The 21764-nt window shown below is 41.9% G+C and overlaps 1 pseudogene; it reads right to left on the bottom strand.

Moving 5' to 3' along the window:
* Positions 1-18272, bottom strand: part of LOC112068597 (WD repeat-containing protein 18-like) — an 81068-nt pseudogene extending 62796 nt beyond the window's left edge.
* Positions 18273-21764: the final 3492 nt, after the last annotated feature.

The following is a 21764-nucleotide window of genomic DNA, read 5'->3' as shown; positions in this document are numbered from 1 at the left end:
CATAATAAACGGCTCTCTATCCACCGGATGTGTACCAAACTCACTAAAAGTGGTAGTAATAAAGCCTCTCTTGAAAAAGCCAAACCTTGACCCAGAAAATATAAAAAACTATCGGCCTATATCGAATCTTCCATTCCTCTCAAAAAAAATTGAAAAAGCTGTTGCGCAGCAAATCACTGCCTTCCTGAAGACAAGCAATGTATACGAAATGCTTCAGTCTGGTTTTAGACCCCCTCATAGCACTGAGACTGCACTTGTGAAGGTGGTAAATTACCTTTTAATGGCGTCAGACCGAGGCTCTGCATCTGTCCTCGTGCTCCTAGACCTTAGTGCTGCCTTTGATACCATCGATCACCACATTCTTTTGGAGAGATTGGAAACCCAAATTMGTCTACACGGACATGTTCTGGCACTGGTTTAGATCTTATCTGTCGGAAAGATATCAGGTTGTCTCTGTGAATGGTTTGTCCTCTGACAAATCAACTGTACATTTCAGTGTTCCTCAAGGTTTCGTTTTAGGACCACTATTGTTTTCACTATATATTTTACCTCTTGGGGATGTCATTCGAAAACATAATGTTATCTTTTACTGCTATGCGGATGACACACAGCTGTACATTTCAATGAAACATGGTGAAGCCCCAAAATTGCCCTCGCTAGAAGCCTGTGTTTCAGACATAAGGAAGTGGTTGGCTGCAAACTTTCTACTTTTAAACTCYGACAAAACAGAGATGCTTGTTCTAGGTCCCAAGAAACYAAGAGATCTTCTGTTGCATCTGACAATTAATCTTGATGGTTGTAAAGTCGTCTCAAATAAAACTGTGAAGGACCTCGGCGTTACTCTGGACCCTGATTCTTCTTTTGACGAACATATCAAGACTGTTTCAAGGACAGCTTTTTTCCATCTACGTAACATTGCAAAAATCTGAAACTTTCTGTCCAAAAATATCCAGAAAAATGTATCCATGCTTTTGTTACTTCTAGGTTAGACTACTGCAATGCTATACTTTCCGGCTAAAGCACAAAATAAACTTCAGTTAGTGCTAAATACGGCTGCTAGAATCCTGACTAGAACCAAAAAGTTGATATATTACTCCAGTGCTAGCCTCCCTACACTGGCTTCCTGTTAAGCAAGGGCTGATTTCAAGGTTTTACTGCTAACCTACAAGCATTACATGGGCTTGCTCTTACCTATCTTTCTGATTTGGTCCTGCCGTACATACCTACACGTACACTACGGTCACAAGACGCAGCCTCCTAATTGTCCCTAGAATTTCTATGCAAACAGCTGGAGGCAGGGCTTTCTCCTATAGAGCTCCATTTTTATGGATATGTCTGCCTACCCATGTGAGAGACGCAGACTCGGTCTCAACCTTTAAGTCTTTACTGAAGACTCATCTCTTCAGTGGGTCATATGATGAGTGTAGTCTGGCCCAGGAGTGTGAAGGTGAACGTAAAGCTCTGGAGCAACGAACCGCCCTTGCTGTCTCTGCCTGGCCGGTTCCCCTCTCTCCACTGGGATTCTCTGCCTCTAACCCTATTACAGGGGCTGAGTCACTGGCTTACTGGTGCCTCTTCATGCCGTCTCTAGGAGGGGTGCGTCACTTGAGTGGTTGAGTCACTGACGTTATCTCCCTGTCTGGGTTGGCGACCCCCCCCCCTTCCTTCGGTTGTGCCGTGGCGGAGATTCTTGTGGGCTATACTCGGCCTTGTCTCAGGATGGTAAGTTGTGGTTGAAATATCCTCTAGTGGTGTGGGGGCGTTGCTTTGGCAGCAGTGGGTGGGTGTTGATATCCTTCCTGTTCTGCCTGTTCGGGGGTATCATCCAGGACTGGGGCACAATTGTCTTCTTAAACCCGTCCTGCGTACTCCAGCGCTCCGCAGGTATTATGCTGCAGTAGTTTGTCTGGTGTCAGGGCGGCTTGATCGCGCGTCGACGGTCTGCTTACAATCACATCTACGGCTGCCAACCCTAGTGATCTCTCTCACATCCTCTCTCCAGTCCCCGTGTCGTACCTCTCGAGTGAATCTTAACGATTATAGCTTCTACCTCTCTCTGACCTCTCTCTTGGAGGACCCCTGAGCCACCTCAGGACCACGTCCGCGCTCACGGCACCTACTCTGGCACTGATGACTCCCTCTGCTGTCCCCAGTCCTACCTCCAGGTCGTGTGCCCTGCTGCTCCAGTTGTTCCAACCTGTCCTGCCTGCGCGCGTATGGACACCGCCTGACCGTCTTCCACCGCGACGCTTTACCTGTCCCCAAGACTCTGTGTGTTCTCCTAACTCTCTCAGACCGACCCTGCGCACAGCTACTAGTCCCTTACGTTTCAGCCGGAATACTCTTCGAGCGCACCTGAAACGCGCTTATAGCACAACCCACAGGCCGAATACAATGAGCACTCGTTACTCGCTCTGATAACGGTGCTGACCTTGTCTTCGCCACCTGCGACAACTACTGTGATTATTAATACTTTGTACCGTGCTGCGTCATTTGATGAACATTTGAACATCTTGGCCATGTTCTGTTATAATCTCCACCCGGCACAGCCAGAAGAGGACTGGCCACCCCTCATAGCCTGGTTCCTCTCTAGGTTTTTTCCTAGGTTTTTTGCCTTTCTAGGGAGTTTTTCCTAGCCACCGTGCTTCTACACCTGCATTGCTTGCTGTTTGGGGTTTTAGGCTGGGTTTCTGTACAGCACTTTGAGATATCAGCTGATGTAAGAAGGGCTATATAAATAAATTTGATTTGAATTTGATTATTAATTAAAGACATAAAACGCAACATGCAACAATTTAAATATTTCATAGAAGGAAATCAGTCAATTTAATGAATTCATTAGGCCCTAATCTAATCTATGGATTTCACATGACTGGGAAGGGACGCAGCCAGCCCCCCCCCAGACAATCCCGCAGGTGAAGAAGCCGGATGTGAAGGTCCTGGTCTGGTGTGGTTACATGTGATCTGCGGTTGTGAGGCCCGTTAGACATACTGCCAAATTCTCTAAAATTACTTTGGAGGTGACTTAAATTATCATTACATTCTCAGGCAACAGCTCTGTTGGACATTCCTGCAGTCTGCAAGCCAATTGCACGCTCCCTCAAAACTTGAGACATCTGTAGCATTGTGTTGTGTGACAAAAATGCACATTTTAGAGTGATCTTTTATTGTACCCAGCACAAGTTGCACATGTGTAAAAAAGAGAAATGTTCACTAACAGGGATGTAAACAAATTTGTGCACAAAATTTGAGAGAAATAAGCTTTTTGTGCATAGGGAAAATTACTGGGATCTTTTATTTCAGCTCACGAAACATTGGCCCACCACCTTACATTTTGTGTTTATATTTTTGTTCAGTATAATTGAGGATTTTAATTAACATTGCACTGGTATAAAATATGTCCTCGTGAAGAACCTAATAAAAAAGACATTGGTAGGCCCGTAGGTATCGTTTCAGAATACAGATGTATCATGAAGCTAGAGCGCATGCCAGAACTCTGTTCCATTAGATGTCTATCAATGAGAATGTTGTGAATAATAAACGACAGTTGGAAGACAACATAGATATGCATTTGTAAGCTCAAAATCACTGTAAAATTCAGATTGTAGCTTGAGACAGCTTGAGGCATGGAAAGACTTTCATTCATTTCATTCTCGTTGGAAGGAAATATCCCATTAAGCGAGTAAAAAATCTTTGCTCTACATACGACAGACAAGTCCAAATTTCATAAAAGAGACAGTTCACACCAATTTCCCTTAAGATAGGAGAAAGCTCACCTTGACAGTCTGGTCCAAGGATGCAGTAGCTACTCGAGACTGGGGTCCCATCAGGCCACAGTGGATGTTGGTGATGGGGAGAGAGTGACGGCACAGGACATGGCGAGGCTCAGGGGTGAGTGACGGGTCCAGCTGAACTACACTGCAACACGTGGTGGTCATTTATTTACATATGCATAAAATTGCTGGGATTTCACATTAAGTAGTGAAGGTGACTAGCACTGATTACACACTAACCTCAGAACACCAATAAAATTCCATTACAATCATTTTAATCTTTCTACCTCACATGTAAAAGTAAACCAAAAACGTATTTCCTTTGTATTTGCTAAGGTTTGACCATTTAAAAACTAGAATATCACTATTATTTTAGCAATAATTAGTCGTGAAAAAATATATTATTTTCCTGTATTCTTAGTCAGAGCATATGGGGCAAAAATGCAATTACAGCTTCCTGAGCTTCACTGGTTCTGGCTCAGTAGAGACAACATCTTGCCAGAGCAGGACAGGAGAAAAGGAGAGAGGGAGGCATATAGGTGGATGAGCAGAGACAGAGGAAAAGATATGGGGATAGAAAGCCTGCTGATTAAATGAGCAGGACCCAGGCCCCATTCTGTCAGCTCAGCAGCGAGAGGCGCTCCCTGGCAGGATCTCAGGGACAACCAGTCTGCATCAACATCTGTGACAAACATCACCCGTAACAGGAACACACGCAGCATGGGCTTCTGGAACACACGCAGCATGGGCTTCTGCTCTGGCGTGTGCTCATAAAAAGGGAGGAGAAGAAGCCTGGGGCGTTCTGAGGAAAAATCAAACCCCTAACAGACTTCCAGGTGCAATACTCCCTTTTGGAGCCAATTTCGTCTCAAAGTTGCTCAGGGTGTATTGCAGCGATATTACTATGGACACGTCCGATCATTAAGTCCCACTGGGAAGGGGTCGATGCAAACCACTTAATGTCGGTGCGTGGGCCCGACCAAGGCATTTCTTCACAGGTGAAAGATGCATTTCCCGATGCAGCCCGGTGGCCATTTAAAATTCCTCTCAGACCCGTAGCACCCCCTCTTTATGCTACATTGAGTTTCACATTGCCCCTTCAAAAAGGGAAGGTCAGAGAAAGTAGCAAACACTGGAGTTCAAACTTTAATTGGGAATTAAAGTCGGACAAAGAGAGTGGATGTGTTTGTGATATATACACTGAGTGTACAAAACATTAGGAACACCTTCCTAATATTGAGTTGCACCCCCTTTTGTCCGTTCATCAGGGTATGGACTACAAGGTGTCGAAAGCGTTACACAGGGATGCTGGCCCATGATGACTCCAATGTCTCCCACATGTGTCAAGTTGGCTGGATGTCCTTTGGGTGGTGGACCATTCTTGAGTGTGAAAAACCCAGCAGCATTGCAGTTCTTGACACACTCAAACCAGTGCGCCTGGCATCTACTACCAAACTCCGTTGAKAGGCACTTCAATATTTTGTCTTGTCCATTCACCCTCTGAATTGGCCACACATACACAATCAATGTCTCAATTGTCTCAAGGCTTAAAAATCCTTCTTTAACATGTCTCCTCCCCTTCATTTACACTGATTGAAGTGGATTCATAGATTTCACCTGGTCAGTCTATACTGTAAAGAACAAGTGTTGATAATGTTTTCTACACTCAGTGTATAACTATGTATGTTGTATTGTCACATACACTGGATAGGTGCAGTGAAATGTGTTGTTTTACAGGGTCAGCCATAGTAGTACAGCGCCCCTGGAGCAAACTAGGGTTAAGTGTCTTCGACAGATTCTCTCACCTTGTCGCCTTGGGTACTCGAACCAGCGACCTTTCAGTTACTGGCCCAACGCTCTAACCGCTAGGCTACCTGCCACCTTATACAGTGGGCTCCAAAATTACTGGCACCCCTGACTGGCAATACACAAACAATACTTAAAAAAATATAAACAATATAATTATAGAGATAAACTCAAAATACCAACATGTGACAAATACTGTACTTTATTAATGTTTCAATGGAACCAACCAAATCATAACATTTATTTTGTATTAAATAATTGTAACCAAAATCAAGGTTTCATAATTATTGGCACTCCTCATTTAGTACTTAGTATAACCACCTCTGGCAAGGATAACAGCATGGAGTCTTTTCCTGTCGTGTTTGACAAGGTTAAGGAACACATTTGGAAGGATTTTGGACCATTCCTCTATGCAGATCCTTTCAAGATCCTTCACATTCTTGGATTTGCGCTTATCAACTGCCCTCTTCCACTCAGCCCATAGGTTTTCGATTGGATTTTTGTCCGGAGACTGAGATGGCCATGGCAGAACATTGATTTTGATGTCACAGAACCATTTCTGTGTGGATCTTGAGATATGTTTCGGGTCATGGTCTTGTTGGAAAGTCCACCTACGGCCAAGTCCCAGTCTTCTGGCAGAGGCAACCAGATTGTCAGCCAAAATTCCCTGATACTTGGTGGAATTCATTATGCCATCAATCTTAACCAGTGCCCCTGGACCTCTGGAATTAAAACAGCACCAAAACATCACCGACCCACCTCCATATTTCACCGTGGGTATGAGGTGCCTCTTCTTGTATGCATTTCTGTTTCGACGCCAAACATGCCGATGCTGTATCTGAACAAAACGTTCAATTTTGGTCTCATCTGACCAGAGCACCTTCTTCCAGTCATAATTGAAATGACGTTTGGCAAACTCCAAGTGCTTGCGTCTGTGTCTTGGGGTCAGAAAGGGCTTTCTTCTGGCAACCCTTCCAAAGAGCCTGTGGTTGTGGAGGTGGCATCTGATGGTGCTTTTTGAAACCTGGTGACCCCAAGACGCCACCAAGGCTTGCAATTCTTCCACAGTGATTCTTGGGGATTTTGGTGCTTCGCTCAGCATCCTCCTCCCTGTCCTGGGGGGCAAAATGCATTTGCGTCCTCTACCTGTGAGGTTTACAACTGTTCCATATCTTTTTGATTTTTTTTATATTTGCCCTGACAGTGCTCAGTGGTATATTCAATCGTTTGTGGATCTTCTTGTAGCCATTACCAGATTTATAAAGGTCTACGACCATCTGTCTCTTTGAACTGCCCGTTCTTTTGTTTTCTTCATGGTGTTGGATGACAGCAGGATATTGTATGTGTTTTACCTCATTTTTATACCCTAGTGAAACAGGAAGTGATGTAATGGCTCAATATAGTTCCTTAAGACTTAGATAAACTTAAATAAGTGGAATTTAATGTGTGGCTGTTATTTACAATAATCTTTAAGGGTGCCATTAATTGTGAAACCTTGATTTGGAGGACATTGATTTTTTGTAATAATTTTTTAAATAATTTTGGTTGGTTCCATTGAAACATTAATAAATACAGTATTTCTCACATGTTGGTATTTTGAGTTTCTCTATAATTATATTGTTTATATTTGTTTAAGCATTGTTTGTGCATTGCCATTAAGCGTTGCCAGTAATTTTGGAGCCCACTGTATATAGTCGTAGCTTCAGTCATGTCAATAAGATCCTCCTCTCCACCCTCTCAGGGCTGGGCGTCTCAGGCTCTACACACTCCTGGATTGCATCCTACCTGGCAGGCCGCTCCTACCAGGTGACGTGGAGAGGATCTGTGTCTGCACCAGGGCTGTTGCGGTGACTATTACCGGTCACGAGTCATGAAGGCAGTCAAATTCCACGTGACCGTTTAGTCACGCTAATTAGGCTTCTCCAAGCTCTGATGCTGCTGATGGTCATTAGTAGCCTACCAAACGTGCTAACTACCTGGTACTCAGCACTCTATTGTCCCTCTAACATCAATGCAAATGTATTTGAAAATCTAATCAAACACTTCATGGAGAGCCCATGAGCTCATGTTGCGCAACATTTCTATAGGCTATGCAATTGTGTTAGAAAACAGGGTGATGGGCTCTTAAAAAGAGTACCCATCAGCTTTCTATAGGCTAGGCCTACTATATTTATTCTCTACGTTCCTAATAATTTAGCACATTGCTTCTCTTTACAACAGGAGTATAGCCTACCTGGCTGGCATGAAAATTAATCACAGGAAAAGCCTCCTCCATTCGCTATTTAAGTGCATAGATGACATGTATTTTTTCCCCTGCCACGATACAGGTGCATGATAATGGTCCATTCTAAATCAAAACAAATTTCACATATTATTTAGTAAACAATACCGGTCAAATGTTTTAGAACACCTACTCAAATGGGGGGGGGGGGGTGATGAAATTGTCAGGGAATTGGGATGGCGGAATTGCATGGCTGAAAGGCTGTGGAGGAAGAATAAAAGATAGTCTACCTTCAAAGTCTACCTTCAAAGTGCCATTGAATTGGAGCGATGATGCATTATTCATCTCCATCTCAGGGCAGTATGATGTACTTTCCAGCTTTTCCCCCATGTATTATTACTCAAGCACTGTCCTTTAAGAGATGTGGACCGTGTTCGTCTCGTCGCAGGACATCAGACAAACGAGGGGCTACAAACTTGTTTAACATTCAGCTCAATTTCACACCTGAAAATATTGCTGTCAGTCTCTCCTCTGCCTTTAGCAAAGCGACGCACACTCCTTTGTCGACAAAAGACCAGTGCCTTGGTGCACTTAAGGATATTTCAAAGCATAAGATAGGAGAAATATTTATTCTCGGATAAGAACAAGATAGATTTTGCCTGACTGACGCAGATGAAGCTCTGACAAAAAAAAAAAAAAAAAACCCAGGTGGACAGATGAAATCTCTGACCACCTGGATACAGAAGATGAAATTGTGTTTGTGAGATAACATTGGTATTGCCGAGAATTTGACAAGCATTTTCCATTTTAAAGTATGGTGGTGTAAGCCTCTGCTTTGAGGGTGAAATGGTTGCTACAAAGATAGTGCGTTGTAGGCAGGAGGACCTGTCAAGAACTTTGATACATCAAAAGCTAAATTGGAGTTGAGAGACGTCTCGCTCTCCCCCTGATGTTGACTGCTGATATAGGCATAGGGAAGTTCCATTTCAAACTATATACTGGGCCATACGGTTGACACCATTTCTTAAGTAGTATTTGACTTCCTTGCTGCCTCCCTTCAGGATATTGAGCATCTGTTGCTGAATCTTATCCTCATTTCATCATCTAAGTCAAGGCCTTGCAGACATGGAGCATGTAGCAGAAAGGCTGGCTGATGGTAGTACCATGACAGGTTCATTGGCAACATAACATGCTCTAAAAGAAAAAATAATTGATCATTTTGGAAAGTAGCCAGTCGTATACATTCATAGTCAATCCAAAGCCTCAACATATCGTTTTCACTGGCAGGTAGAAGGACTGAGGAAGACTGACTATCAACAGTCTAAATCTTACCAATTCCATTTCAATTAGCTAACCTCATTTCTGAGGGAAATGAGAAAATATGAGAACAGGTTTACATGTGTTAAACTATCTTGCTTACCACAATCTGTAAATTTCCATTCCCCTTCAGTCCTGACAACCACTAGCAATGGAAGTCTCACATTGCCACCTATTGGAGAAGAGTTACTTCACTATCATTCAGCCCAGAGGAAATCAAATCACAACAATGAGTCACTGAGTAGGCAAACGGACTGATCAACAAATCATAATGAGTTGTAATCAATTGAATAATCAATTGAAAGAGGCCGACCATCAGTCATATTTCTTGCACAATTCAACTCACATGCAATCTGTTCAATTTGTTCTCAGAATAGTTAAGACGCCTTGTATTGCTCCCATGATAACAATCCATTCAACAAAAATCTGACTCGGAGAGGAGTAGATGTCAGTGTTTCATAGCTCTACACGTCTTCTTGATTAAATACTCAAACTCGGTAAACCAGTTTATTACTCTCCCTGCCAACGATCAAAGTAGTAATCACATTTTCCCCCTGAGATGAACAGATCTGAAACACCTTAGAAATATTCAGATCCTAAGGGCTTGTGATCAAAATTACAATTGGGTTTCAGTCCCCTGTTTGTAAAAGGTTCAGAGAATGCAGTGGAACCTATTTCTCGATTTCTCAAGTTGGCAAGCACAAAATTGGATAATGTCACAGCGGATAGACTGTTAACATGGCACAAAATGCATCAGAGTCACTGTTACAAGCCCAGTCTAACCAAATGTCACCTGTCACTTCAAAAGCAAGGTGCGTCCAATCGTGAGTCAGTGTAATGTAGTAATGTAATTACTACATTGAGAGAACAATTCCATTTGCCCACAYTAACTTGATGACAGGTGTTAAAGACACTAATTCTGGCAGAGGTTTGAAAGCATTTCTGGCAGCTGATTTTAAACCTTCCTGCAAAAGTCTCTCCCCTAGTAAAAGAAAACTCAAATAATCCTGATGAAGTCTAAAGTAAACTAAATGTAACATATCTGCATTAACATCTAACTGAAATTCTGATACCTAAGGACAATATTCTGTAGCACTTTAGTTGAACTTTCCATCTTATGGCCTACATAAACTAGCTAGTTGGCATTAATTAGGGGACCTAAATGGCTTGCCAACTCAGTTGTCATAAGCTGACATCAGCTGCCATGACAAGTTATGACATCTGTTATGTAGACCCTATCACCGAGGGTTCAAGTACAATGTTAGCAAATACTCTGTGTTACAGTGAGCAGAATCCAGTGTAAAAGCTGTTTGTACCTGGCCAGACTCCAGACCAGTGTCAGGTTGTCTTTGCCTCCTGAGATAAAATGGCTGCTGTCGTCAGTGAAGCGATGGCAGGTCAGGTCTTGGTAATGGCGATTCAAGATGGCTAGCAAATTCCCAGTGGAAACCTGGAATGACAATAATTACATTATCATTAACATCAAATACTTCTTAATCTAGAGTAGATGCAAGCTCATTCTATCACTGTATGACCATGTATTTCACTGACTAACGGAATATTGCCTTAAAGTTACAATAGAAATTTTGAAAAAAAAAGAGAAACCCCACCTTCACTTCGAAAAAAAAGGGTACTTAGCTGAACATAACTTGTGTTTGTTTATCGATGCGTAAAACAGAGATGGCGAGGAAATCAAACAGAAAATTAAGTATTTACACAGTCATTAAATATGTGAATAAAATTACATTTCATGAGAGTAGTAATCTCACGTCTCATCATAAAAAAAACAGGCCATAATGAGGGCATAAACAGCCGCTTGGAACTGGTGAGGCAAAGATGGCCTGATTGCCGATATGCTGCCTAACAGCATCAACAGCAGCTACTAAAAGGCAATTCCACGCTAAGAGAATGATGCCGAGACTGATTTTTTCACTTTAAAATGTATGCCAAACAAAAACCAATGATTAAAATGTATGTCAAACTGTGCAAAGTCTCTGCATCTTTCGGTTACTGTGGAATTGCCTTAAGATCAAACGTTAGGCCCAACTGTACCTTCCTGACAACTCAAGTCAGGACCATTAATTCTATCCTCAAAGTAGTACTGAGGCATTTAGAAGAAGATTATGCATTAGGGATGTAACATTTACCGATACCATCAAATGTTTAAGATATGAGTGTATCATCTGTGGGACACCAAACCGATCCAAATGTAGCATGCGTCGGTCAGAAATTAGATTCAAATGTTACGAATCACTGGCTCACTAAAATGTTTTGCTCAAATGACTTTCTACCTTCTAAAGATACCTCTCATCTTTTGAGATCACTGCGTCCTCTACTTCAGTGTCGAACTAAGCATGTAATTGTGTTGACAGTCATTGATCTACAAGTCAATTTGCATGCCGAACCACCCCAGGTAATATCAGTAGCCTAGTCAAACTGCGAGCACTGCACAGACTAGAGGTCGACCGATTATGATTTTTCAACGCCGATACCGATTATTGGAGGACCAAAAAAATACGATACCGATTAATCAGACGATTTTTTATTTTTTAATAATGACAATTACAACAATACTGAATGAACACTTATTTTAACTTAATACATCAATAAAATCAATTTAGCCTCAAATAAATAATGAAACATGTTCAATTTGGTTCAAATAATGCAAAAACAAAGTGTTGAAGAAAGTAAAAGTGCAATATGTGCCATGTAAAAAAGCTAACATTTAAGTTCCTTGCTCAGAACATATGAAAGCTGGTGGTTCCTTTTAACATGAGTCTTCAATATTCCCAGGTAAGAAGTTTTAGGTTGTAGTTATTATAGAAATTATAAGACTATTTCTCTCTATACGATTTGTATTTCATATACCTTTGACTATTGGATGTCCTTATAGGCACTTTAGTATTGCCAGTGTAACAGTATAGCTTCTGTCCCTCTCCTCGCCCCTACCTGGGCTCGAACCAGGAACACATCGACAACAGCCACCCTCGAAGCAGCATTACCCATGCAGAGCAAGGGGAACAACTACTCCAAGTCTCAGAGCGAGTGACGTTTGAAACGCTATTAGCGCGCACCCTGCTAACTAGCTAGCCATTTCACATCGGTTACACCAGCCTAATCTTAGGAGTTGATAGGCTTGAAGTCAGAAACAGCGCAATAGCTGCTGGCAAACGCACGAAAGTGCTGTTTGAATGAATGCTTACGAGCCTGCTGCTGCCTACCATCGCTCAGTCAGACTGCTCTATCAAATCATAGACTTAAACTATCATTTCGAAAACAAAACATTTATTCTTTCAGTGAAATACGGAACCATTCGGTATTTTATCTAACGGATGGCATCCCTAAGTCTAAATATTGCTGTTACATTGTACAACCTTCAATGTTATGTCATAATTATGTACAATTCTGGCAAATTAATTACGGCCTTTGTTAGGATTAAATGGACTTCACACAGTTCGCAATGAGCCAGGCGGCCCAAACTGCTGCATATTCCCTGACTGCTTGCACGGAACGCAAGAGAAGTGACACAATTTCCCTAATTATAAGAAATTCATGTTAGCAGGGAATATTAACTAAATATGCAGGTTTAAAAATATATACTTGTGTATTGATTTTAAAGAAAGGCATTGATGTTTATGGTTAGGTACATTGGTGCAACAACAATGCTTTTTTCGCAAATGCGCTTGTTAAATCATCACCGTTTGTCAAAGTATGCGCATCGATTATATGCAACGCAGGACACGCTAGATAAACTAGTAATATCATCAACCATGTGTAGTTAACTAGTGATTATGTTAAAATTGATTGTTTTTTATAAGATAAGTTTAACGCTAGCTAGCAACTTACGTTGGCTTCTTGCTGCCCTCGCGTAACAGGTAGTCAGCCTGCCATGCATGCTCCTCGTGGAGTGCAATGGTTAGAGCGTTGGACTAGTAACCAGAAGGTTGCAAAAACAAATCCCAGAGCTGACAAGGTAAAAATCTGTTGTTCTGCCCATGAACAAGGCAGTTAACCCACCGTTCCTAGGCAGTCATTGAAAATAAGAATGTGTTCTTAACTGACTTGCCTAGTTAAATAAAGGATAAATAAAAGGTGTAAAACATTATTTATTTATTTTAAATAATAATAAAAAATAAAAATAAATGTTTTTTAATCTAAAAAAAATATTTAAAAAAATACATTTCTTTTTTCATTTACATTAAAAAAATATATATATATTTTTTCATAAATAAATAAAATCGGCAAATCGGTGTCCAAAAATACTGATTACCGATTGTTATGAAAACTTGAAAATCAGCCCTAATTAAATCGGCCATTCCGATTAATCGGTCGACCTCTAGCACAGACCAACGAGGTAGGCCTATTCCTGATCTGCGCATCACCGTCAGCATTCAAATATTTGTAAAATGGCTTGTGCAATATTAGTTGAGTGACAACCATTGTAATTTGCTAGATATATATATWTTTTTTTAAATCAAATGCGCTGTTGAAAGGGTGTTTTAACAGAATAAAAGTAACCTAAACTACAGGAGGAGACAAATCTAATCCAGGGTGGGAAATTGACTTGGCTGGTGGATGCCCAATATTTACCAGCCAAAAGAACACAGAACATGAGACAGACAGACAGTAGTGGATACCAAATCAAATCAAATTTTATTCGTCACATACACATGGTTAGCAGATGTTAATGTGAGTGTAGCGAAATGCTTGTGCTTCTAGTTCCGACAATGCAGTAATAACCAACGAGTAATCTAACCTAACAATCCCACAACTACTACCTTATACACACACAAGTGTAAAGGGATAAAGAATATGTACATAAAGATATATAAATGAGTGATGGTACAGAACGGCATAGGCAAGATGCAGTAGATGGTACCGAGTACAGTATATGCATATGAGATGAGTAATGTAGGGTATGTAAACATAAAAGTGCATAGTTTAAAGTGGCTAGTGATACATGTATTACATAAAGATGGCAAGATGCAGTAGATGATATAGAGTACAGTATATACATATGTAACAGTATAACTTTAGTACGTCCCCTCGCCCCGACCTCGGGCGCGAACCAGGGACCCTCTGCACACATCAACAAGTCACCCACGAAGCGTCGTTACCCATCGCTCCACAAAAGCCGCGGCTAGTTTTTGTTACCTACCCTCACCACCTGGGGGCGGCCCGTCAGGAAGTCCAGTACCCAGTTGCACAGGGCGGGGTCGAGACCCAGGGTCTCAAGCTTGATGATGAGTTTGGAGGGTACTATGGTGTTAAATGCTGAGCTGTAGTCGATGAACAGCATTCTCACGTAAGTATTCCTCTTGTCCAGATGGGTTAGGGCAGTGTGCAGTGTGGTTGCGATTGCGTCGTCTGTGGACCTATTGGGGCGGTAAGCAAATTGGAGTGGGTCTAGGGTGTCAGGTAGGGTGGAGGTGATATGGTCCTTGACTAGTCTCTCAAAGCACTTCATGATGACGGAAGTGAGTGCTACGAGGCGGTAGTCGTTTAGCTCAGTTACCATAGCTTTCTTGGGAACAGGAACAATGGTGGCCCTCTTGATGCATGTGGGAACAGCAGACTGGGATAGGGATTGATTGAATATGTCCGTAAACACACCAGCCAGCTGGTCTGCGCATGCTCTGAGGATACGGCTGGGGATGCCGTCTGGGCCTGCAGCCTTGCGAGGGTTAACACGTTTAAATGTTTTACTCACCTCGGCTGCAGTGAAGGAGAGTCCGCAGGTTTTGGTAGCGAGTGTTCTAGAGCTGTTCCAGCGGTCTCCATCTTTCTCTCCATTGTTTGAAACAAATATAAAACCTATGCTGTACCCCACCCTGCTTTCACCACTGTAGCATTGAGATGATCTCCTACATAGCTGACACACAGAAATATATATCATTCTTTAACTGTGGGCTTTGGATTGGGGGGTGGAGGGGGCAGGGGACTGTTCCCAAATGCTCTGTGTGACCACCCGCAAAAAGTGGCTGCATTTGGCTGGTGTTAATTTCCCAACCCGCTCTCATTTGGATATAAAATGTAGATCAGGGCTTACATTAGACTTTATTTTGATTGTTCGGGTTTCACCATCAGCAATAGTTTTAGTAGTTTTGCTTGAAACAATCAGTATACAGTGCATTCGGAAAATATTCAAACCCTTGACTTTTTCCACATTGTTACATTACAGGCTTATTCTAAAATGGATTATATGAATCATTTTCCTCATCAATCTACACACAATAACATTCCAGATTAAAAGTGTGTTCAGGAGGGGAACAAAAAAAGCTAACTGACAGTGGGGTGGTAGTTTCCCTTATGGCTCAGTTCAGGTGCCTATATACCCCATAGACATAATTTACACACACACGTCCGCCCCAACAGATCCACCTCAGAGGCCCAGCTCATGAGTTCCATCAGCAGAAGATTTTAATTTAGAATTTAAATGTGTTAATGCATCAAATCGTATTGCATGGAACCAAAACGCACCAATTCGTTTCTCTAATCAAACCGAATCAGTGACAAATGAAAATTCTCTTAACGTTTAAACTGCAATTTTATCATTTAAACATCTATTTTCTTTATCATAAAATTATTTGAATTCACAATTCAGATGTGGTTCTCTGTATGACCGCTGGGGGGCAATGCAGTTACAAGTTATCACAGCCACAAAGTCAAAGCACTCCTATTTCTACAATTTCTCTTTTTAAAATGTCATTTTAAACCTAACCTTATGCTTAACTCTAACCTTAAATTAATAATATTGGTTTACATACATTTTTACGATATAGCTAATTTTATCACACAAAAATTACACAAAAATTATCAATGGAAATCAAATTTATCAACCCATGGAGGTGTCAGGACCCGGTGCGAGAAACAGTCACTAATAATCGTCAGAACCCAGAAGATGAGGCAGACACAGCAGTACTAGAGATGGTGGTTTAATTAAAGAACAAAATCMTCAGGCAAAGAAACTAAATCCACAATGTCCAAAAATAAAGCCAAYAGGCACAAAATGGAAATCCTCCAAAATACAAAAGAAACTCCACAAAGTGGTAAAAAACAGCAGGGAAAAACAAACCTCAAAAGACTACTCAAATAATACACAAGAACTAAACCAGAGAACCTCTGGAAAATCCAACAAGAGAAATATCTGAATAAAACAAGGCTTGGGCTGGGGCTGGGTGCTAACTTACAAACACTGAGCAAGGAACTGAGGAACACACAGGGTTTAAATACTAACAAGGGAATGACCTACAGGTGCAAACAATAATTAGAGCAAGAAAAACAAAAGGTACAAAAAAGGTGCAATGGGGACATCTAGTGACCAAAACCCGAACAGTCTTGGCCAAAACCTGACAGGAGGTCTAGATTTGGAGTCACACTCAAAATTAAAGTGGAAAACCACACTACAGGCTGATCCAACTTTGATGTAATGTCCTTAAAACAAGTAAAAATGAGGCTCAGTAGTGTGTGTGGCCTCCACGTGCCTGTATGACCTCCCTACAACGCCTGGACATGCTCCTGATGAGGTGGCGGATGGTCTCCTGAGGGATCTCCTCCCAGACCTGGACTAAAGCATCCGCCAACTCCTGGACAGTCTGTGGTGCAACGTGGCGTTGGTGGATGGAGCAAGACATGATGTCCCAGATGTGCTCAATTGGATTCAGGTCTGGGGAACGTGCGGGCCAGTCCATAGCATCAATGCCTTCCTCTTGCAGGAACTGCTGACACACTCCAGCCACATGAGGTCTAGCATTGTCTTGCATTAGGAGGAACCCAGGGCCAACCGCACCAGCATATGGTCTCACAAGGGGTCTGAGGATCTCATCTCGGTACCTAATGGCAGTCAGGCTACCTCTGGCGAGCTCATGGAGGGCTGTGCGGCCCCCAAAGAAATGCCACCCCACACCATGACTGACCCACCGCCAAACCGGTCATGCTGGAGGATGTTGCAGGCAGCAGAACGTTCTCCACGGTGTCTCCAGACTCTGTCACGTCTGTCACAGTGCTCATGTGCTCAGTGTGAACCTGCTTTCATCTGTGAAGAGCACAGGGCGCTAGTGGCGAATTGGCCAATCTTGGTGTTCTCTGGCAAATGCCAAACGTCCTGCACGGTGTTGGGCTGTAAGCACAACCCCCACCTTGGGACGTCGGGTCCTCATACCACCCTCATGGAGTCTGTTTCTGACCGTTTGAGCAGACACATGCACATTTGTGCCTGCTGGAGGTCATTTGCAGGGCTCTGGCAGTGCTCCGCCTGCTCCTCCTTGCACAAAGGCGGAGGTAGCGGTCCTGCTGCTGGGTTTGTTGTCCTCATACGGCCTCCTCCACGTCCCTGATGTACTTGCCTGTCTCCTGGTAGTGCCTCCATGCTCTGGACACTACGCTGACAGACACAGCAAACCTTCTTGCCACAGTTCGCATTGATGTGCCATCCTGGATGAGCTGCACTACCTGAGCCACTTGTGGGTTGTAGACTCCGTCTCATGCTACCACTAGAGTGAAAGCACCGCCAGCATTCAAAAGTGACCAAAACATCAGCCAGGAAGCATAGGAACTGAGAAGTGGTCTGTGGTCACCACCTGCAGAACCACTCCTTTATTGGGGGTGTCTTGCTAATTGCCTATAATTTCCACCTGTTGTCTATTCCATTTGCACAACAGCATGTGGAATTTATTGTCAATCAGTGTTGCTTCCTAAGTGGACAGTTTGATTTCACAGAAGTGTGATTGACTTGGAGTTACACTGTGTTGTTTAAGTGTCCCTTTATTTTTTTGAGCAGTGTATATTTTATTTTCCTTTACATGTTCACACACCTAAATTGGAGCCCATGTATCTAGATACGCATCTAATCGTCTTGAAAGGGAAAGAAGAACATCACTATTATGCATGTCAGTTATAGAACGATTGCCTGTAGTCATCCCACACACACAGTTATGACATGCCTTCTGCTGACGTTAAATATCGCTCTCACCTCCCAGAAGTAGATGGCCGAAGCAATGCCTGCCACCAAGTACAGGCCATTGGGGGAAGCAGTAAGGCATGTCACAATCCCAGGACAGACGATTTTCTGCTGCAGTTGATCCTGAAAAAAATATGAATATGGTTGATTCCTGCTGTCCTGATTCATAATAGGATATCTAGTTATATTGGCTTTATATAGCTAATATTAGCTTCTAATTCTAAAGACAGGCAACCTTTGACTATTGCCAGAAAAAAAACTTTGCTTTATTCTACAGATAAAAATCATTTCAGCATTTGAATATAACCCCCACATCTTGTTCCCCCACTGGAACAACATATTTCACATTAAAATAACACTGTTTATACAGTTGAAGTCGTAAGTTTAAATAAACTTGTTTTAATGACTCAAACCTAAGTGTTTCAACTACTCCACAAATTTCTTGTTAAAACTATAGTTTTGGCAAGTCGGTTAGGACATCTACTTTGTGCATGACAAGTAATTTTTCCAACAATTGTTTACAGCCAAGACCTCTTGTATATATTTTTTGTCGTACATAAGACTGGAAAAACACCAGGAAATCAGCTCCAAGTGATTTTTATTGAAGAATCTATTAATGTATTCCCATGCATAATAGACACCTGATCGTACACAAATGTAAACAAGATTCTAATTATTATTTTCAAACATATTTGTTCTGGCTTCTTCCAGACAATTTACAGTCTAAGAATTATTTGTAATTACATTCCGGCCCACCAAACATCCCCCCCAAGACAAAATTGGCACGTGGTTGAATCTAGTTGATGATCCCTGGGATAAAAGGAATGGATGACTCCCCTTTTCTCTGTATGTTTTTGTTCTCTTCACCAGGAAAGTGAGAAGGGGGGNTATGCATTGCATAACTCCATATGCAACTCTATAGAAACAATTTACAAGAAAGAACCCAGTCATCAACAGAGGATTTGCAATTATCTTCCAGTGGAGGAGTGCAGAGGGTATGAATGTGGGGGGTGTTCATAGACACAACAAAGGCCTTAAAAATGTCCACAATTTTCTCGGCCAAATGTCATTAGTACACCCCACCTCAATACAGTTCAAATAACAATACACAACTTGCAAGCAACCTCCCTTTTAACTAAAATGTCAACCCAAATACTTCTGGCAGGGCAATAATAGTCCAGCTCTAATGAACATCAACAGGAAGTGCATTTGAAAAATAGAAAGTCTGCTGCAGTGTAAAGCACTGGAACGATAGAGGGAAGAAAAAGAGAGAAATCTTAGCTGTGGTCTTCAGGCTTGCAGTTGTCCTGTCTGACCGCCAGATGGTTTGTTGGTTTGTATGTCAAAGCTTCGCAACAATGTTGCTACTAATCCATGCGATCCACAACCGGTGCGGTCCCAAACGATAACAACCACGACCTAGAGCGGTCACATCGATGATTGAGTTAAATACTTTATTAACTACACACGCTGAAAATAAACAAAACTTATGCAGCATAGCACACACAATCAAACTGTCGCGCCAACCCAGAGCTCCTCCCCAGAGAGCTGAAAGAGCTGTCTTTATTTCCTCCTCCTTACTGCTGATGCGCACGGTGGCAGCGCACGGTGAAGGTTCCGTGCAGGATTTCGCCACAGTACTGCCTCGGTGGGCAGTGTCTTCCAAAAAAGTATAATTTGACTGAAATGCATTTTTTGACAAAAATGGTCAATAATCAGAATAAAACACTCTTCAAAGTGCTCCTCGCACACAACGCAACCCCCTTTCTTCAGGTCCTCAAAGAACTTCTGCAGACTGATGTTTCTCAGACTGCAGACTACTCTTCAATCAAAACTGATACTCCTCTGAGAGACACCACCTTAACAACCATTGCCTGATTAGCAACACTCCCAATAACGGAGAACATATTATAGAATAAAAGACCCACACTTCATCTTGTCCTATGAAACATTACAACAAAGACCCAAACTTTATCCTATGAAAGATTCTGCCCTCTTAAACCTGATAGATGTGTTGAAGCTCTGCTCGAATGCTTTTTTTATAGTCTTTTTATACCATTATCCTATTGAGGGAATGCATGCACAATGTGATCAAATGCTCTACTATCATGGTTTTGATATGTTCTCTATTTTTCACCATGTTAACAGGCATTTAATAAACATACAACCTTTACAGTTTTGTCTATTTTCTGAAGATGCATATAATTATAGTAGACTATATTTTGTGGTATTCTTACTTAATCTGATCATAGGGCAACAGAACATAAGTAGTTGCCTATACAATGTTTTACAGACATCTACCATAATTTAAGAGGTACTTAATGGTGTTCTACAACTCAATAAAATACTTTGGAAAGACCCAGTGTCACAAATGGCTTCTATTGATTGTGCAGCATACCCTGGGATGGCCTTGGATGTAATATGGCTGGGCACATTAGTTTACCAATGTTAGCTAGCCATGCTGCCTCATGCTAGTTGTGTTAAACCCAGCTATAGATTTGTTTCATTACTGGTAGCTAGCATGTTTTATCTATCAGTGAACATTGCTTTGGTGATTGATTCAATGGGTAGTCATGGATACAGCACTCTACTGATTACACAACCAACGACGTGTGCCTCACCATGCAATAATTACTCCAAATGCATCTTTATTATTTATTACATACCTTTCAATGTCTGTTGGAAACTGGAAAAGTGATTTTCCTCCCTTCCATTTGACAGTAAACAAGGTATTTATTGATGACATATGTTTCTTATCGTGAAAAAAAGTTGATTTACAGAAGAGGTACTAGTAGTGGGAAAACTTGCAAAGAAATCGATTTCTAGATTTTTAAGTCCAGTATGTTGGGGTGAATTAGTTAGCCAGCTAGAAATCTACTTGGGACAAGTTAGCTAGGTAGCTACCGCCAAGAGGATGAAGACCATTTGTGCCTTACTAAATATGCATTACGTTCATTAGGAAAACGCCCACTATCTAGTGCACTCATCCTACACAAAGTAATCTCTATAAACAATTAGGTAAGTCAAATCTACTGACCTTAGTGCACTCTGTTATAGATTCTAGTTTTGGAAACAGAAAACTGTATGGAGATCAAATGTTTCATTGATGAGAAAATTTGCAGAATCTCAGCCAAAATCCATCTAGCTCAATCTTCTCCCACGGCCGGCAAACGGGCTTCCTATCACTACCATATTTGGTAGTGAGAGGAAACGCCAACCGGATGTCTCACATGTATACATCCAGTGAAATTTCTCTCTCATCTATCTTTGGCTGCGCCACTTGGGAGTTACTAACCGTACTATTTGTGATGTGAATTTAGTACACTGCTCAAAAAAATAAAGGGAACACTTAAACAACACAATGTAACTCCAAGTCAATCACACTTCTGTGAAATCAAACTGTCCACTTAGGAAGCAACACTGATTGACAATAAATTTCAGATGCTGTTGTGCAAATGGAATAGACAACAGGTGGAAATTATAGGCAATTAGCAATACACCCGCAATAAAGGAGTGGTTCTGCAGGTGGTGACCACAGACCACTTCTCAGTTCCTATGCTTCCTGGCTGATGTTTTGGTCACTTTGAATGCTGGCGGTGCTTTCACTCTAGTGGTAGCATGAGACGGAGTCTACAACCCACACAAGTGGCTCAGGTAGTGCAGCTCATCCAGGATGGCACATCAATGC

Source organism: Salvelinus sp. IW2-2015, unplaced genomic scaffold (assembly GCF_002910315.2).
Source record: "Salvelinus sp. IW2-2015 unplaced genomic scaffold, ASM291031v2 Un_scaffold588, whole genome shotgun sequence".
In the NCBI taxonomy this organism is placed as follows: Eukaryota; Metazoa; Chordata; class Actinopteri; order Salmoniformes; family Salmonidae; genus Salvelinus; species Salvelinus sp. IW2-2015.
Note: the sequence above shows the minus strand (reverse complement) of the source record. Positions and strands in the feature narration are given on the sequence as shown.